Genomic DNA, 15,754 nt, shown 5'->3' with positions numbered 1-15,754 from the left:
TCCAGGCTCAGCAGTGGCTGTATTTATAACAGCGTCCTGTGCATCTTTCGGTTCTAAAACAACACACATCAGGACAGATTACTCTGTGGTACTCTAGTGGTATTTGCTCTGCCCATGACCTTGGGCTATACAGGGCCCTACGTGACCTCTGATAAGGAAAGGGAGAGGAGTCACATAGGTCTTTTTTCTTTTCTTTTTTTTTTTTTTTTTTTTTTTTTAATCCTGGCTTGATCAGACACTGGACAGCCTGGGAACTGAACCTGGGTCCTCTGGAACATCAGTCAGTGCTCTTAACTGCTGAACCACCTTTCTCCTCTTTTTTTGTTTTTAATCGGTAGCAGAATTTATTAAGATATAAATTGAGGAAATACACTCATAATTACAGAATGGAGTAGATAGCAGAAGTCATTCTCTAATCTGACTGTGAGAGAATCCACCTCGCAGGCAGGAGCAGGGAGCAAAGAGGGCACGTGACCCTTCTCCAACTTCTTATCAGAGTTACCACAACAGCAGGAAGCACCGCCTCCTTTGCCCCCCCCATAGCCCAAGGTCATGGGTGGAGCAAATACCACTGCATGGTACAAACATTTGCTTACCATGCTTAGGCCTATATTAACCTTGCTGCCACCTGGAATCATGGCCTTACTCTATATGGCAACCTGCCTCTGTATTAACGGAAAAGTCATCTCCATGAAGGTCAGGTAAGAAAAAATGTGGTCCCACCTAGAAAGATGGCTCAGCCAGTAAAGGCACCCACCACCAAGCCTAAAAACTTGAATTTGCTCTCCCATGCCCCCCGCATGGTAGAAAGAGAGAACTGACTCCCAGTTGTCTTCTGGCCCCCAACACCAGCACCATGCCCTGCACACACACACCCCCGACACACACACACACACACACAATAAATAAGTAGTAAAACGTTCTAAAGAGAAAAAGTTGGGACATTGAGCATGTCTTCACACTTTTCAAAGAGCGACATAGCAAATACTGTGATTTCCTCAGTTTACTACATCTGTCTTAGTCACAGTATGCTCTTGGATGCTTAGTCACGAAGGCCTATCTCCAGTTTGTAATGTTGTGATTTAAGGTATCCCTTTAAAATCTCAGCCATCTATTATGTAAATGAGTATTAAATCCAATTTTCCAGTAAGTCTTTCAAAAATACACCCTCATTAAAATATGATGTTAATCATAAAAGTGTCCTTCTTTCAAAGGGTGAATAGAATCCAGGATGTTACAAAAGAGTTGCTTCTCCTCCCCCACCCCACCCTCCAGGAAATCCAGAACCTTCTACTTAGCCCTAAGTCTGGTGAACAAAGATGAGGGACATCAGGCCTGTTTCTAGGCGTGCATGCAGTAACTAACACGCAGTAACAAGTTAGTGAGCTTGTTATTGTAGTTTTCCGTCAGAGTTCTTAAGCGCCAGCCTCAAAATGAACTCTGGATGATTTACATGGAAAAAGAGTCTGCTGAAAGAATATTGAGTTGTTCACAGAACAATTTGGAACACCTTCCCCCCGAGGGCAGGGGGGGGAGAACAAAAAGAATGGGCAGGCAGGATAGAACAGAGAGAGTACTCCACTTTGAATCTTAACTGGTGAGGGTGTTGCTACAGCCGCCATCAATTGCTAGACGGATGTTCTGCACCTGGCTCATTCCTGGGCGTGGCCCAGTTGTCACTGGCTCCTGAGTGTTGTCTCCAAGCTGTTGGACTGAGACTGGATCCCGGAGTTAACTGTTGCCAGAATGTATTCCCTGCGGCCTCCTTGTTTTCTCGATAGGTTCCAGATGAATATAAAGGCTGAACGTAGATCAGCCATCAGTTCAACCACCAATGAGGTTCCCTGTAGCTGGGTCACAACATGGGGAAAAAAAATGAGAAGGAACTTCTGGGTGCAGGAGAGAACACAGGATGAGACAGGAATCCTGGGTGGGATTCAGGGACCTGTCTTGTCCTCAAGTCAACAGTTCATTCTCATGATCACTAACTCTACGGAGCCAATGTCACTCATACCAGAAAGCTGCTCCCAGCATCTAGCCAATTTCCACCTTGCACTCTGAAACATGACAGGTCCTGCACAACTTACCATTGCCATGTTGGGGACATGAGTGCTTAGCAGCACCTGAGAGTACTCCCTCCCTGCAGATGTCTGTGCTTTCATAAAACTGATGTCTGTAACAATGAGTCATGCTTGCTAAAATGCACAGGTTTTAAGGATTCAACTTGATGAGCTTGAGCTTATAGATATTTGTAACTGTCACGCAAGTTGAAATAAATTCTGTTAGAAAATGTTCAGTGTTTCTTTGGACTTTCCACCCAGAAAGACACTACTTTTGACACCCCTGAGCATACATTTGTGTTTGTTAAGTATAATCATATCTGTTTTTGTTATAAGTTATAATGCATTTGAGATTAAACCATGAGGTTTTGCCTACTTACAGTCTTTCTTGTTTTTCACTGCTGAGTAATATTCCATTACAGTTGTTCCAAAGCCTCTCAACTTTAATAATCCCTCCTTCCATTGATAGATATTTCAAGGTTTTTTGATTGTTTGTATTATTTTTCTTTTTAAAGTTTTTTTGATGTTTTGAGGATAGGGACTATAAGTAGTTGAGGACAAACCTTATTGTGAATGTGTTTTCACATTTTTGTTTGTCATTTGTGAAACAGACTCCTATAGCCAGGATGGCCTTGAGTGTACTGCTGACCTTGATCTTAAATTCCCAATTTTCCTCCTCCCACCTCTGAAGCACAGGGACTACAGTGCATGCCTAGCTTGTTTTCACTTTTTTTTTTTAAAGGTACACACCTCAGAACAGGCTCTTGGATCCCATGTACACAACTTTTAAAAAGTCCTTTCAATTTTTTAATGATATTTCACATTCCTGCCACCAACCCATGGCAGCTTCTAGGGATCCAAGACCCTTGCTAACATTCAATATTTTCAGGTTTTGGTTTTAGATATTCTAGTGAGTGTGGAATGGTATTTATGGTGGTTTTAATTTTTACTTATCTGACAATGATTTTGAGTACATTTTCATGTTTAAGTTGGATTTCTGTAAGTACTTATTGGGGAAATTTCTTTATTATTATACATGTTTATATATCCTAAATACAGGCATATGAATTGCATATTGGCATAGAATTTGCCTGCTTATTTCACAGTGCCCTTCCATGTCTGAAATGTCTTAATTTCCATAAAAAGTCATCGCATTTCTTTAATGTTCTGTGCTTTAGGTACTCTTCCTAGCACATCTTTGTCCTCATGCAGCAAGTGCGACACTTTCCTGTGTTGCCCTGAGATGTTTTACTGTTCTCACCTTCGTTTGAAGTCAGCAAAACGTGTTGAAATAACTTTTACATGGAATGCTCAAGGGTGTTGAGATTTCCTTATTTAATTTTTCATGAAGGTATCTCACTTCCCGACGCCGTTTGTGAACTTCTCCAGCGGGGCTACCTCTGAGAGCCAGTGGCCTCTGCTCTGTGACTGGGCAGGTCTCATTACTCAGTGTCACAGCGTCTTGACTGCCACAGTTCCACGGGAAATCCTCCGATGGGTAATGGCGCACACTCTTCCACTTACTGTGGTATCCGGTGTCTTTCAACAATGGCATAGAATTTGCAGATGATAAATTTTGCACTTCTTTTCTTTAAAATGACCAGCTCTAATAGTTTCAGTCATAAATACGAATGAAATTTTCTTTCATTTTTGGAGTTTTCATTGCCTATGTATAGAAAGGAAAATAATTTTTACATGCTGGCCAAACTTTTCCAACCTTGCTGAACTTATTAGTCCTGAGACTTCATTAATAGAGGTTTCAGAATTTTCTTTTATATAAAAGGCCACGACTTTGTTGAGTAGAAACAGCTTTAGTTCTGGTAATGGGCTGGTATTTTCCTCCTTGCCCAGTTTCCTTGGTTACATCTCTTCTAGTGTCTTTTCAATATTGTGGTTGATGGTTCTCGTATATGCCAGATAAGCAAGTACTTCTGACTCCCTCGTCTCTGGAGTCTCCAGTTCAGCTCTGTTGTGGTCAGGTGCCATACTTGTCATGATTTTAGCATTATGAGATTTACTGAGGCATCTCACAGTCCAGCATGGGATCGGTTTTGCTCAGTGTTTCGTGAAGACTCAATGCAGAGTTCTATAATGTTAGTTGGGTAAAGATGTTTGATATTGTTGTTCAGACATGCTATTGATATCACCTATTGCTACTGATATCGTGTGTGTGTGTGTGTGTGTGTGTGTGTGTTTCTATGTGCACATCTATCATTAGTGAAATTCTCTATTTTGGATGCTGAATTTTTTCATGTCCAGCCTTTTCACTTGAATTTTAATAAAGTTTACTTCCTCTTGCTCAAATTTTCAGTTGTCCACATTTTTTTTGGTCTGTTTTCAAGTCCCTCTCCATCATTTCCAATATAAATACATCCTGTGTCTGCTTCTATTTCCTGTGGGTAATATTTCTCTGCTTCCTTCGTGTTATTTCTTATTATTTTACTGTTTTGTAGTGAGCATTGTACCTAAATTATATATAGACATAAGCACACTTAGTATTTCCCACAGAGAACAGGGGTCTCCTATCAAGCTGCTGGAGATGAAGGTTGGCTCAATCTAGTTGGTCCCCATACTGCACCTGAAGTTTGTTGTGTTTCACTGAGATTCAATTACTGACTGTCTGAAAGCATTCTGAGGTCCTAATTGGTGTCTTTTCTTCAGAAGAACCTGGAGTTTGAGTATCCTTGAGGTTTCGCTGTCCTTTTCTGGCTGTATGATATCATGCATGCTTTTCGAATCATTCACGGAGCTCTTTCTCATTCACAGTCTGTCCATCCAGCTCTTTGAGTCACTTCAGAATTCTGTTTTCCTGGTACATATTCTCTGTCCCCATTTTAGAAACCTCGGGTGTTCCTTTCGGCAGCATATAGAACACAACATGTGAGTTCTCAGTGGGCAGCCAGTGAAGGTTGCACCTCAGAGGAACATCCTCAGCTTGTCTGCCCAAACCTGCCTGATGGAGAATCTCATTCAGACTTTTGGCCCCACCTTCTAGTCATGGGGAGAGTACAGGATGCTGGTAGGCACTGAGGGGAGCATCTTGTTCCACAGAGTAAGGGGGTGCATCTCAGCTACTCACTGTTGTACCACACACTATCAATTGTAAGACAATTCCAAGTACTGATTTTGCATCTGTGCACAGTCGGGTCAAATTCTTCCCTCCTGTGCACGTCATCCACTCTCTGTCAGTGTCCTCCAGGTGGAAGCAACATTGCAGTTTGAAGGAAAGAATTGTGTACTTTGTCAGATAAAAAGACACCAACAAATTAACTTTTTAGTGTTTTGTGGTACGTACTGCAGGCTTCCTTACCACGTTTTAAAACGCCATGGATTTTACACATCTGTGATTCGGCAGACGCTGAGTGTGAAGAACTTCCCATTTTACTTATGAACATTTTGTAAAATGACATTATTTAATTGAACATGATTTATTTGAAAGCTTCTCCCAATAATTTTTGACTAATGACTCATATTAGAGCTTCTCTATTCAAACTATGTTTGATTACCAACTTACAGACGAATATCCCATCTACCTGGGAAAAGCTTACAAAGGTTTCCCACTATCTCCAGATAATATCCAAAGACTCCATTATGGAATGTAAATGCCTATGACTTGGGCTTGGAATATTTTTCTGGATCATTCTGGGGTCAAATAACAGACGTGATGTCCTATAACTTCTAAATATTCCACGATAAATTTCACAGAAAGGCATCCCCACACATAATAAGGATTCAGCCATATATAATCAGATGATAAAATCTGACCTAGCACTAGCATCTAACCCATCCCAACTACCTCATCAACACGTCTCTAAGTAGGTGGGAGATGGCTCAGAACATAAAGCTGCCTGCCACCAAGACTGAAGGCCCGAGTTTCATCCTTGGGACCCCCATGGTAAAAAGAGAAATGATTCCTAAAAATTACCCTCTACTACTACACAGTGGCATGTGACCCCAAAAGTATTTTTTAATTTTTTTTGACTGTCCCAGTGATGTCACTTTTCCCTTCTCAGTCCAGGACTCAGTTCAGAATCATGTGTTGTGTTTGGTGGTCATGGCTTTTCAGTTCCCTTCAGCCTGGAGCTGCTTGCTAGTCCTTCACTGGTAGTCATGCAGTTCGTGGCTTTGGAGTGTTAGTAATGCCAAACTGACTTTCAATATAGTTGATGCTTGGATGTGAATGTGGGGCTACCCCATTTTCCTCCTGTACAGACTCAGGCAATGCATTCTTGTCAGAGAGCTCAGAGATGATGTAACATTCAGAACATGCCCTATCAATAGACCCCACCACTCGAAATGTTAACTTCAATAACCTGCTTGGGTCTGGTACCTCTCAGGTTCTTGCTCTGGAAAACCATTTCTCCTTTGTAGTTGACAGTATTTTCTGAAGAGATACTCCACAACCATGAAAACATTTGATTATTCATCAAGTTTCTGCCAAGGCATCTGAAAGCCACTGATGGCTCCTACCTGGGTCAACTGCCATTCTCACTTGTGTGTCCTTTCCAGCCATGGTTATTCATTGGCATTATACTCCAAGAGAAACATTTTCTTCATTCACTAGCTCGCTGTGGCCTGATGAATTTCTACTTTCATTCCATCGGTGATGGTCTGGCTACTATTATTGCTTATGCAGATTGAGCCATGTAGGTTTACTTCCCCATGTATCCATCACTCTCCGGGTAATTCCATATCCTGGCTCATTTTTTAGTTATTCATTTCTAGCCTTGGAGTCATCTGGTTCTTCACAGAGCCTGCTTGTGTTTAGTAGAAGCATCTAGAAGTCAAGATCTGAAAGGCCAGCATGCTCCTTGCCACTACAGTACCATAATTTCTTGTCTCTCTTGTATGACAGGACTGTGTTTGAACAGTTATAATCAGGAACGTATATCTTAACTATGGGTCTATACACACATCTGTAGTTCGCTTCATTCCCCCTTTCATAGTTGAATATTTTAGCCTTTCTGTTTCTATTTATAAACACCTTTTCTGTATTAGAGAACTAGACTCCCAGTCTTCAGTTTAGTTCCTTGTTTGCTTACAGTCCTGCATATAGCTGGTCTTCTGACTCTCCCACCAGCAATCTCTCTACAGTATCTCTTTCCTCTAAAAGTGCCGTGACTATCACCATCTTGCAGCAGAGTAGCTGTGACGGCATGTGACTCTCCAGAGGTCAGGCCTATTAGCTTTCTATTATGAGGGAAGTGAGGGCTGTGACATTCCGGAGGCTCGCGAGACTTTTATGAGTCCTTCATGAGCTTCTCATGAGATGCTTCTCTCTCTGAGAATCTAATCGCCACCATAGAAGCCATAAACCAATAGCTTGGGTAAACCAATGCTATTGTCAGGAGCCACGCTTACCTTTTTGGTTCACCAAACTAGACATTTCTTTATATCTCCCCAGGAAAAATCATGAGATGACCCTGGTCCTAGCATCTCCTCAGTCTTTATTTAGCCATTCTTTCTTTCTTCATACATAGCTTTCCTCATGTCACTTTTTTTAAATTGCACTGGTGTACATGCACAAGAGTGCAGGTGCCCATAGAGGCCAGAAGAGGGCACTAGATCCAGTAGAGTCGAAGTTTCAGGCAGTTGCGAGCCTCCCTGATGCGTGTACCGGAAACCGAATCCAGTCCTCTGCAAGAGCAGTGAGTGCTCTTAACCACTGAGCTATCTCTCCAAACCCCATTTTCTTGTCTTTTTAGCCTTAACTACCAGCCACCTCCAAAGAAAGATTAGTTAAAAAACAGAAAAGAGAAAACATAATAATGTTCTTTTTTTCCTCCCTAAATAAATACATCCAACCTTTATCTGTGTCTCTGTAGTAGAGAGCAAAAGAGCTTTGTAAAGCTTCTATGTATAAAAACTGGGGGAAAACACCCTTGCAACATGTGAGCAGTTTCCCACCGTGGTTGTAAGCATCATACACCTGACAGTTTAGGGTAGAGCATACCTGTTACTATACACTGCTGAAGGTCAGAAGTCTGACATGGTCCTCACTGGGCAAGCACCAATGTATTGGCAAAGCTGTGCTGCTGCTTAAAATGCTAAAGGAAAATCTGACCCCTTGCTTTTCCCAGCTTCCAGCCACCAGAATTCCTCGCTTTGTGCTTCTTTCCTGTCTCCAAAGCCAGCAAAGGCAGTGTTTTCCAGTTTCTCTCGTTCTAAATTTTATTCTGTCTCTCTTCAGCTTCCAAAGCTCTTATGACATACACACCAACATCTCTTCTATGATTACTTCCCCGTTTTCAAGCCAGTTTATTAGCAACCTTAACTCTCCTTTGCTGTGGATTAAAAGAAGTTCAGAGGTTGGCAGGGCAGTAGGATGCAGACATCTGGGGAAGCAATTATTCTGCTTCTCATGAGACAAAGACTGGCATCGTAAGCACATGAGTACTTTACACACCAGTAAAACTAACCATTTATCAGAAAAGTGAGCAAAGAACTTAAATAAAAATGAAAGGGAAACAAATAACGGCTACATGAAAATGAAATGAAAGGGTAAGTAGATGGTGGCTGTAAAGCATTTCAAAGACTACTCAGTCTACCAATTAAATAGTCAAACTAGAGCAAATATAGAAGACGAGTATCTCCTAATCAAATTGGCAGACACATTTTCCCTCAGTGTTAGTGGGGACTGAGAGGAAAAGGCTCATATAGTGCAGGTGGAACCAGAAACCAAAACTACGCTTCTGGGCTGCTGCTTATCAATATGTATTTATGGCCTCAAAATTGGACAAGCCATTTGTCTCATCAAGTCTATAACTAGAAGTTTATCCCAGAGTAAAAAGAAGAGTAGAGATGTAGCTGTAGCACCATGGGAGAGGAGCTGAGTTCCAGTCCAGCATCATGTACACACAGAAGGGAAACAAAACACATAAAGTGTTTGTGGTGGGGGCTAGAGAAATGGCTCAGCAGTTAAGAGCATTTGCTGCTCTTTCAGAGGACCCAGGTTTAGTTCCCAGCAACCACAGGGCAGCTCACAACCATCTGGAACTCCAGTTCCAGAAAATCCAACACCCTCTTCTGTATACATGTGATGCACATACAGGCAGACAAAACACCCATAGGCATAAAATAAAAACAAAAGCTTTTCTATGTCTTTTGAGACAGAGTCTCATTATTTCACCCAGGCTGACCTCTGACTCAGAGAGATCCACTTGCCCCTGCCAGCCAAATTCTGGTGTGAAATGCATGTACCATTGTACCTTGCCCTAAAAATCATAAAAATATTTGAGAATCTTTTTATTTAACAATTGGAATAACTGAGAATGCTTGTTGGAATAGAATTGCTTTAACATACATTTATATATTATAAAAATATTCTCAGGAAATTTTGGTGTATGAAACATATATATGAGGAAAGGTGATGTTTTAGAAAATGTGGCTGGACTCAGCAAACCTAATTCTCTCCTGTAAAAATCTTTTTTAAAATTTGGTGTGTTTTTTTTTCTTTTGTATTTCAATTTTACTGTATGGGTAAAGGTTAAACTACAGAGATTTAAAGATGTATTTATTGAGATGGGAAGATACTCGGGAAACACTACATGAAAATATCTTGTTAAGAAGTCATATGGCAGGTAGAGAGGTGTCTCTGTTGCTATGGACACTGGCTACTCTTTCAGAGGACCCAGGTTTAATTCTCAGCACCCACTTATTGGGTCATGACCATCTGTAACTCCAGTTCCAGGGCATCCAATGCCCTCTTCCTGGGCTCTGCAGCACCAGGCACACAGTAGTGCATAGACATGGATGCTGTCAAAGCATCCATACACGTAAATATTTGAATAAATAAAAAGAAGAAGAAGCGAAATATGGCTAGGACCGTTGCTCGGCCATAGAGCACATACTTCACGGTCCAGACTCTCGGGGCCAAAGCCCAGACCCAAATCCGTCACTTCCATAATGATTCCATCCATCACTGAGAGAATGCAAGACAAGGCAATATCCTTCATCTGAACAGTGGGGTAAAGTCTGATATTTTAATATATATTTTATTAACTTTTACTTTAAGGATACCTTAAATCAGCAAAGTTTTTTTTTCTTAAGAAAGCTAAGGCTGAAAAGTTTAATTGAAATATAGTAGCTTCTCCTGTTAATTCTTAGTTCCGTGGCTGCTTATTTCCTAATTATGAAAGCAAAAACAATATCTAGTCTTATAATAAAGAGTAGAAGAAAAATTATTAAAGCATAATATGTCGTGCGCAATATACATAAATGAAAGTGAAAATTTTCATTTCCCTCGCCATTTATTTTCCATGCACTGTTATGTAAAGGTCTCCCTGGTTGTGGAATGACACAGGAACTGAACTGTGAGATGTGCTGGGCCAAAAGCACAGAGGGTGCCAGGGGGACTCAGGGCATCAACTTGACACACGAGAGATTCAGAACGATCTATTCCTAATAAAGTCGGAGAACCAAAAAACACAAATTTCACCCCATAAATTTTCAAATTTTACATTTCAAGGGACTGGGGTTTGTACAAATTTGTGCACTAAAACAAACATTAACTGACCTATTAAAAATGAATAAGATAATCCACCCCCTCAGAAACCACCCAGTTTAATAAGGAAGAGATCATCTAGCTGGGTTAAGAGCAACGAATGAGGTAAGCACAGAGTGCAGAGGGAGGGAAGAGTTGACCCTGGGGCACGGCGTCTCCTGTGGGGGGTGTCCGAGTTGTAGTGGCAGATGACACCTGCTGGATCCCATTTTTAAGAGCAGGATGGAGTCAGCCTGCTTGGCTGTCCTTCCGGTTCCCAGCTGTTATCTAACGCTTCAGCATCTCACAGGGTAATCCGGTGATCTTGCACCTGCCCTCACTCAGAAGAAGGAGCCCTGTGGCATCCTGACCTTGCAGCCACCGGGCCTCCAGCTCCAGCCCCGCCCCCTGCCCTGGCCTGGTTGTGTCTCCTTCCGTCTTCATCTCCTCTGACTTCCCTACCACAGACTGAAGCAAATTCCCAGGGACCATGAAACCATACCAAGCTGAAGCACCTCTGTCAGCTCGTTTGTCTCTGAGGACATGCCTCCTCTCAGGGGGAAGAATTGACTTTTCCTTCCCTAGGCTTGTGGTTGTGCTGAGCGGCAAAAACTACATTATGTATTGTCACGGTTAAGCACTGGCCGGGGAACTCTCGTAGAGGAGTAACAGTTGAGGTGAGTACAACACAGATGTAGAGCTCACGATTAGCTGGGCATGTGAAAGAGTGGACACAGGCTTGGGAACAGACACCCGAAGACCTGCGATTCTGTTTCTTTAAATAATTGTGTGGCTTTTTTTTAAAAGTTTTGTTTTAATTATGCATATGGGTGTGTCTGAGTGTGAGTTTGCACACTTGAAGAAGGCAGAGCTTCAGACCCATGCAGGTAGAGTCACACACAGAGTCACCTGGGAGGTGTGAGGAACCAAACCCAGGCCTCCTAGAAGAGCAGTAAGTGCTCTTAACTGCCAAACTACCTCTCTAGCCCTTGGTTCTCTTTCTCAAAGTGCGTGTATATATATATATATATATATATATATATATATATATATATATATATATATGTGTGTATATATGTATATATATTATATATATAATTGTTTAAAACACAGGTGTATTTCATATTGTCCCCCATGTACATGAAACATGCCATGATTTATTGGTGAAATTATTAAGGAATTAATTAATTAGGGAATGGAACCCTGTAGGCGTTCCCTGGTTATATGGAACTTTGCAGGCAAGTTTAGGTACCCGCTAGCCGGGGAGGAGGCTGAGGATGGGAGCCACCAAGGCCTTTGGAATTTGCCCCACGAGAGCGCCAGATATTGGTGAAATTATTAAGGCCACTCCACGTAGTTAAAAGGAGATTTATTTAATGGCGTAACTTACAAATTAAGGGATAGGTAGGTCGCGGGGTCTGGGGAAGGTGTATCGCAGTCCAGCGGTGTTCTCTGGAGCTCTGCTTGGCCCACCTCCACCGTCCAGGGTCCAGGAACGGAGTGAGCACTGGCCCATCCAGATCTCCGGTCTCCAGGCGCCTCCCTTGGCCCCGACTTGTAGGCGTGACAGTTGCTGAAGTCTCAATGGGGGTTGGAACTTCCAGATCAAAGCTGGAATGGCTACCCACTACAGTGGTTAGACGTGAAAGAGCAGATAAAGAAGACAGAACACGTCCTGTAAGAGGAACAGGTATTATCTGGATTGCTGAGGCTGGCCCCATGTGTGACCGAAGTGTCTGAGAGAAGATAACCAAGGAAAAGCGGGCAAGCATACACACGAAAAGGACACTTCCTTTATTCGCCATGACTTTCTCCTTCTTTTCTCTAAAGTGATCAGGTAGTCTCTAATTCATCTTAGTGTATCACCGACAAACCTTTCTCTACTAGGACGGGAAGTTTTGGCTAAGTAGCAACAGGCCTTTGAGTCTGATGTGGAATTTACATTTCCAAGTGAGAAGAGCCTGCTGGACATGAAGATGAGGAGTGGCCAACACAGCAAGCCTCAAACAAACCCAGCACAGGAGGGTGTGCATTGTGCTTCAACAGAGGGGGCATTGGTGGAGTCACAGGGGAACCACGGGAATTGTGTGTTTCTATCACACAGAGCAAAGGCAGCTGTCACTGCTTTAGCAAAGGAAAGCTTTGAAGAGGAGGGAGGACTGTCTGAGCCATTTGAGAGAAACAGAGAGAACCAGTTTGAACTGGTGGGGGAAAAAATGGTTCCGGCTTTGAATTATTTGTGGTCATGTTGCTATTTTGACTATGATGGCACAAGAAGCGCCTGCATGGTCATCTCCAGAGGCTTGCAACAGATTGCCCAGGAATTCTCCACCGTGGCTTCCACCTCCTCCCGGCCAGCCTTTTCCCAAACCACGAAACCCAAATGAATGTGTTTTGTTCTAAATGGGCATGGCCTTAAATATGAAACCAGAAATTTGGGTTTGAGAATAGTCAACTGTCCATGGCATTTATATTTTCTGGTCTTTGTTTTTTGAAGCAAAGATAAACTAAACATCCTCCATCTGTGCTTGCCTCTTTCCAGTTAACCTAAAAGTGGATCACTTCATGCTGGTCCTTCTCATCCGCTTGCTGCTTATTTTTAGATCTGTTTCTTCAACAGTGGAAGTGGGCCTGCCTTTTTGGCATTCGAATTGATTTCATAACGGATGGGAGAAGAGAACAAGTTACCAACGCCCCTGGGCCCATGTTCAGCGGGGACAAGTTCAACAGCTCCCTTCTGTTTTCCTCTTCTCGTTTCTTTTCACTGCTCTCCTTCATTTTTGTTGTCTTTCCCTGACATCCTAGGATCCTCTGGCTCGTCTCTAGAGCAGAGTCCAGATTGGGAAGGATTCATGATTAACTATCTGATAAGGTAATGGGGAATTTTTGCCTGCAGTGTCGAAGGATGAGGGTGATGACAAAAAGGGGGAGTATGAAGGAATTGCTTAAAATTCACCCTAAAAGAGGAATTGGACTGTTGATTAAATATTAGTGAAGATGCTAGACATGCTTGGTCCTGCCTCAACTGAATGTACCAGGCTTTGTTGACTCCCCATGGGAGGCCTTACCCTTTTGGAGGAGTGGATAGGGGCTGGGTTAGAGGGGTGGTGGGGGGAGGTGGGGGTGGAGAGCGGGAGGATGGATGAGAGGGGGATCTGTGGTTGGTATGTAAAAATGAAAAAAAAAATAAATAAAAAAACATGGTAGACATAGGATGGAATTATTTTTCTATACTCTGCTTTAAGTCACTCAGATTTGTTCAAATGCAGAGTACAACACTCGTTTGTCAGGTATACTGAAGAAAACTCATTTTGTTGATTTTGTGTTCTATTTTTAGCATTCAAAATTCACTTAGATTTAAGTATTCATCATACATAAGTATCTGGTTTTCTTCTTGATTTTGTGTTCGTCATTTTGTTCTACTTCCCTCCTGAGACACTCTCAGATTAGATGAGTGCGAGCTTCCACTCTCAGACCTGCACTTAGCTGACGGAAGGAAGAAACAGCTGTACATGTGAGCACGAGTGACAAAGTGACAAGGTGCTGCTGGTTCAACGCCGGGTGGATCATTCCTCTGATTTCCCAGTTTAACCCGTCCCTCTACACCTCGTGCTACAGCAGACAGCGCCGTCTTTCCAAAGAGTCAAGTTCATGTTGCACTTTCCCCTTTCCGAGCATCAGCTCCCCTCCTCATGCAAAGATATAATTCTTTATGAACTGGAAACCTGCCCATTGAGCATTACCCTTGTAGACCCATTTGATGTAGTGCTTCCATGAACTGATGCTTAATAAATATTTGATAGAGTGTGCTCTGCTGAATTAGGTCAGCAACTAAGATGAGAGGGAAACATTTTTTTTTCCCACAGTGGAACAACTTTGAATGATGAAAAGTACCAGGAAAAAAGAAACACCTGACAGGCTTACAATTGTTACTGCTTTTTCTGCTTTTTTGTTTGTTTGTTTGTTTAGGTGAGCTCCATAAACTGTGCTTCAAAGTCTTAAAAAGATCTTCCAACCAGTAGAAACCCGAAGCCAATGTTGATTTGAAAGCTCGAGGTGTTTATGAGTCTTCATCTGCTTCTCTTTCTTTTCCTGTTGATGCAATAAAAGACTCTGGGGAAAGCAACTTACAGGGGAAAGGATTTATTTCAGTGCTCTCTCTCAGGCTCTCATTGCATGGGGAAGTCACAGCAGCAGGAGCTTGAGGCAGCAAGTCACACTGCATGCCCGGTTGAGAAGCAGAGGGCAAGGAATGCACACATAAACCATCGATTCTAGTGTGCAGCTCAGTTCCTCTACTCTGACACAGCCCAGAATCTGCTGCCTAGGGAATGGTGCCACCCACAGTAGGTGGGTCTTCCCATTTCAATTAATGTAATCAAGATAATCCCCCACAGCCATACCCAGAGGCTCATCTTCCAGGTGATTCTAACGTATATCACGTTGTTGACATGAACTATCACATCATGCTTCCTATTTCAGAGTTTTGAGGTGCAGCCAGGTAGCAGAACGGATTGAAGCAGCAGTGAAGAATTTAGTGATGAGTGGGCATCATTCTGCTACTTACATTCCAATGAGTCAGGGAAAAAGTGTTTGAGAGATAAAGCAAATGTAAAAATGTAATCTCATGGGAGTATGGGGGAAGTCCGTGATATTTACTTATTGACTCGAGGCATTTGTGGGTAACAGGAATTCATCTTTCACAGTTCTAGCAGCTGGAATTTTAAGACCAGAGTGCAAACATGGTCAAGTTCTGGCAAAGGCTGTCTCCTGTGTTGCTAACTTTTACCTTCCCATTTTTTTTTGATGTGGTATAAAAGGTCAGGAGAACTCTCTTGAGTCCCTTTTTAAGGCAATGATCTCACTCATGAGGATTTCACCCTTCTGCCCTAATCACCTCCCAATGGCCCCATCTCTTAATCCTATAACAAGACACAATAAAAGAACAAAATTTTCTATCAATAACTCAGCAATTTAACTGAACAGAGACTTGTTAAATGATGAATTATAAATAGCCAATAAATACGTGAAAAAAATATTCAACACTCTTAGTCATCAAGAAACTGCAAACGACCACTACATTAGAATACCACCCCATCCCCAAATGACTACCACTGAGAAAAAGACAACAAACATTGATGAAGATGTGAAGGAAAAAGGAAACTTATTCTTTGCTGCTGATAATATAAACTGTTACAGTTGTTAGGGAAGT

General features: G+C 42.2%; 1 long non-coding RNA gene across 1 annotated transcript; it reads left to right on the top strand.

Annotated features, from left to right (window-relative positions):
- The first annotated feature begins 11,932 nt into the window (after positions 1–11,932).
- On the top strand, positions 11,933–14,349 carry LOC131908099 (uncharacterized). Its single transcript, XR_009378543.1, has 3 exons — positions 11,933–12,746; positions 13,348–13,414; positions 13,988–14,349. It is a non-coding gene; the product is annotated as an uncharacterized LOC131908099 (long non-coding RNA).
- Positions 14,350–15,754: the final 1,405 nt, after the last annotated feature.

Source organism: Peromyscus eremicus, chromosome 4 (assembly GCF_949786415.1).
Source record: "Peromyscus eremicus chromosome 4, PerEre_H2_v1, whole genome shotgun sequence".
Taxonomy (NCBI): Eukaryota; Metazoa; Chordata; class Mammalia; order Rodentia; family Cricetidae; genus Peromyscus; species Peromyscus eremicus.
The sequence above is the reverse complement of the archived record's forward strand: the minus strand, read 5'-3'. Positions and strand labels throughout refer to the sequence as shown.